General features: G+C 39.5%; 1 pseudogene; it reads right to left on the reverse strand.

The window, feature by feature from the left end:
- Nucleotides 1-608: 608 nt before the first annotated feature.
- On the reverse strand, nucleotides 609-4,583 carry LOC118823851 (annotated as a pseudogene).
- Nucleotides 4,584-4,832: the final 249 nt, after the last annotated feature.

The raw sequence follows: 4,832 nt of genomic DNA on the forward strand, positions 1-4,832 counted from the left end.
AGCATTCTGCAGAAATCTGATATCAGCACTGACATTTGTTGATAATCAGATCCAGAGATTCATTTTGGCTTTTGTGGTAGTGATGGATGGATTATCTTCTGGGGCATTTCTGTGTTCATTTTCTTGTCACATGTGTCTCCATAGTAACCATCTTGACAAATACACAGCCATTCATTGGAGTTCATCAGTCTCTTAAACTTCCCTTTGTTCTTGCATACGTTACGTTCGTTCACAGGCACCTTCCTGGAGACATGCACAGAAACCTTATATTTGTGCCCACTCGCTGTGCAATCTATTCGATTAAGTGGTGGTGGGAACTCTGCAAACTCTGCTTTATGATCAGCGGCAACTGTTACTTTGGCAAAATTTGTAAGATACATTGTGTCACTACCTTTACTCCAATCTGAATGCAAGCTGCATTCAAAATGACATTTTGGGGTTTTTTTGAAGCATTTTTCAACAAATTCTGTAACATCATCAGTTTTCTTCTCTTCGTCTGCTTTCAGAGTGTAGGTAACAGCTACAACGATTTCGCCTATATTGAGCTTATTCATATTATATAGGAACATATTTTGTTTTCTTAGTTTTGTTGCTTTTTCTTGTTTTTGGTCGTACACCACCACCACCCAGTTGTACCAGCTGTACTTTTTGTCCAGAAATGTTTTCACATTCTTAGCAATATCGTCCTTTTTGTCAGGACTGTATTTTTTGGCTATCTGTTCCACGTCATCCTTTGCATACTTTTCACTGTTGTCCAGGCAGTAATCCACAACTTCCTGCTGATGTTTATAGACGTTCTTCAACATCTGAGCATGTTCAGCTTCTTTGTCTGATGTGCTGTCAGTCAGTTTCCCATAAACCTCTTTGAGTACCAACCCCTTCCACAGCAAACTACTGAGAAAAAAGTTATATTTGTTGATCTCATTTAAGTCGCATTTAAACTTGCTCTTCAGCAGCTCGTTGAGGTTTTTGGTGAGAGATACATCTTTGACCGTCAGGTAATGGTAAAGCTTTTCCACACTGGTTTCAGTACATTTGTAGTGTTTGTGGTAGTCTTTATCTTCCTTGGCCACGGTTTTAAATTTCTTAAACCCGTCCCTTTCTCTCCAATTCCAAAAACTTCTTCCAGGCAATAAGGATGCACTCTTCAACTTCAGAGTATTTGCTGGCATAGTTGTTCCATTCTACGTCTGTTGCCAGGTCAGAGATCTGTGTGGAGAGAGAGTCCAGTTTTCTGTTTACTTCAGCAAACCCTTGCTCAAGCTTTTTCAGCACTGGATTGTCTTGAGGGACGAAGACCAAGGCCAAATTGATGACAGCGGAGATCAGAGCCCCGACGCCAGGCGCCAAACTGGCAAAGGTGGCAAGGTTCTTCATCATACCTGTCAAATGCGTTGTGTCAATCTTTGACATCGCATCTTTAAATACAGACAGAGACTTTGTTGCAGTTTCTAAGACTTTTCCTGTTTTCTCTTTTGTGCCGGAAGGCAGGCCTCTCTTGATTCTATAGAGGGCTAAACGGTCAGTGGAGGAATGTGACCAAGCAGAGGACGTTGTCCAGTAAAGAAGGATCAGTGAAGCCAACAGTGTCGAGGCAGACCACCGTGGGGACGCCATGACTGCAACACACATAACATGGATTTATTTCCTAACTGTCCATTCTAGAGTAAGACAGTCTCCCTTCCCAGCCTTTTCATGTGTGGATTTTTTTTTATTTTAATTTAAATTGGAGAACTACAAGTTTTTATAGCGTATAAATTGTAAATCCATTTGTAAAGACAAATCTGTGAATTTCACCCATAAAAACAAACCAGTATACTATGAATCCACAGTTATGGTGCCATGCAGGCTCAGTTGCTTCCTGTGGACCAAATATTTCATCAGCTTTGCTGTCTTACATGTCTTTTTGTGTAAAAATGAAGCACTGTTTACACGAAAGCTCAGCTACAGTAAGCCTGTACTTGTACCAATCTCCAGTGCTTTCAAATGAGTTGTGTAGTCTAGGCTTGCTGAGCTTTCTGATGCTGCAGCTCAGCCTAAAACACAGATCTGGAGGGGGAAGAACTGGCCTAAACTAAAGTCTAACCCTGCTAGACATGCTCTCCCATCTTTCTGTTGGCTAATCACTCACCGGACATTAAGCCAGACTTTATACAGCTTTGAAGAACTCGAGGTCTGAAATGAGGAATGGTTGTGTGTTTGTTTTTACTGAAATGCAGCTGCACAGCAACATTATATTTTTAGTCATCGAGCCACACATGAAGTATGTGGGTGTCATTCTCAACTGAAGTTTGATGCAAAATTTAGAAAACAATCAAACTTAGAAATGCTATCAAAACGGTTTTTATTTGATAAGATCATGTGTATCATATCAGTGCAGCTCAAACACAGATACATGCTATGATTTTATCACACATATCCTACTGTGTGATCATCCAGCACCTGTCAAACAGTAATCAAGCCTATAATGTCATTATTCAACCACATCTTAAAGGAAATGAATCAGAGACAAGTGAAGTGGTCAAATTATTCTATTCTGAAGTTTTCACAATATAATAAAGTTCTTATTCATAAAAACAATATTTAAGTTCATAAACTGGCTTACTTAAGATATAATAGCAAAGTAGTGATGACCTGAGGGGCAAAGATGTGAACTGAGAGTTTCAAGGCACAACAACTGACTGCTTTTGATCTGTTGTGTTTTGTCAGTAAAAGGCTCACAGTAATGAAACAACATCAGAATTCAAAACACAATCACAGCTACACAAATGCAACAACGGCATACATCTATACACATTCACTCACACACACACACACACACACACACACACACACAAACACACACACTCACACACACACACACACACACACACACACACACACACACACACACGCACACACACACACACACACACACATTCACACACACACACACACACACACATACACACACGCTATAATTCATACACAGTCATACATGGTATATACACACTGCATGCATATACACATTCACACAGTCAACTTTATCTGTCCTGATGTTTTTATCCTGATTCTGTTTTATTAGCTTATTTGTTTGGCTATTCTAACTTCACAGGGACAGGGGCTGTAAATTAGCTTCCCTTAGATACCATGATTTGGCTACATCTGTTGCACTGCTTATCTGTATTAATGTTCATTTTGTCAGCTATTTTTTTATTTAGTCTTGTCCTTACAGTCCTGTGTTAAATGATTTTTTAAACGTTTTGTTAAACGTTTTTTTTTTTTTCATATTTTGTTGAATCAACCATATCCTGTTTTTTCTTTATCTGGTTGATTGCCGGTTACACTTGGAGACCGGCTCTTGTGATAAAATTGATGGTTCTCAAATATTCTGTTCTGTTTCCAGGTCTCGCTGCATGCTATGGTTAATGACACACTCTGTTCTCTTATATACGCAGTTTGCCCAGCTGATGGGGTGGTAGCTTAGGACCAATTAATTCTTTTTTTCAGAACGGGGATCATCCTAGCATCCCAGCACAGGGGTACTTGACCTTGTCTCCAGCTCTGGTTGAAGATGTCCAGCAGCTTGTTGAGGGTGGTGTTGCAGCATCTCATTTGTGATGTTGTCTGGGCCTGGAGACTTCTTCAGTTGTTTGACGGCTTTCTTCATTTCCTTTATGGTGATGTCTTTCTTTATTGAGTCACGCACGTCTGTGTTCTGTGTTTTAGTCTAGTTTTAGTCAATGGAAACTGCTGCTTTAAATAAACTTGCAGTGTAGCTAAAGCTTCTTGCCTTTGCAAACACCAACCGCACTGTTAGCACTGATAAAAGTTAGCTAGCGTGTTAACTATTTTGATGATACATTTGCAGACTGCATGCTACGAAAACTGTTTTTAAGGCTTTGAGAATGATACACAAACTATCTACCTACAAAAACATACTGTAGTGTCAGAGGCACTCACCTCTTTGGTTGTGTGAATGAGTTCCCTGTTTTGACCCATAATCCCATGCGAATATGAAATGAGTAAGATAGAATTTGTGTTAAATGTTCAACCGTACCATGTACTCTTTCTCCCCTGCTTTAGTTAATGTACAACATAGATCCTCTGTTATTGATTAGAAATCAGTGTGTACCATGTAAATGTCCTTTGTAGTTTCCCCCTTTACTAGCGTCTACGTCTACCCTTACCATGTAACCTGTATCTGCGTATAGATCCCTGAGCTTTCCTTTGCTCTGTGTTACTTGTCCTACGTATGAATAAATGGCACGAGCGCCAAAGAAAAGCCTTGACTACAATACACTAAAAATGGTCTGCATAACCTGGCTTTAAGCAAAAGGTTAGCTAAGCTGGCTAAGCCTTTTCTCAGTAGAAAAACATATATAACATTAGCATTATTAAGACATGCTAGCCCATCTATGTCTATACTCTGTTCTATATTACCTTCTATGTTATGTCTGTACTCAGTTCTATGTTACCTTTGCTGCTCAATTTCAGCTCCTTCACAAAATATGCTAGCCTATTAGCTTAATGAGTTTGCTGTGTCAAGAAAACACAGCCTACGTAACACCACCAAGTTACAAGTTGGCTGAACATAGCTTTAAAGAAAAGAATCTGACATTGCCAACAACACCATAGGTGACATTTCAGACATATGTCAGGGAAATTGTTGGATTTGGATGGAAACTCAGCTACTGATATGAGCCTTGGCAGTGGGCTGTTCACCACACATTAATGGAAAACAGCAGATACTTTAAAGAACTTTATTTAATGAAGAAAACATTTTTTTACTCTTGTTTAACCTCACAGTTTGTCTAAAAGTGGTGAGCTGACTAACTTGGGTGATATCGGAC

Source organism: Colossoma macropomum, unplaced genomic scaffold, assembly GCF_904425465.1.
Source record: "Colossoma macropomum unplaced genomic scaffold, Colossoma_macropomum, whole genome shotgun sequence".
In the NCBI taxonomy this organism is placed as follows: Eukaryota; Metazoa; Chordata; class Actinopteri; order Characiformes; family Serrasalmidae; genus Colossoma; species Colossoma macropomum.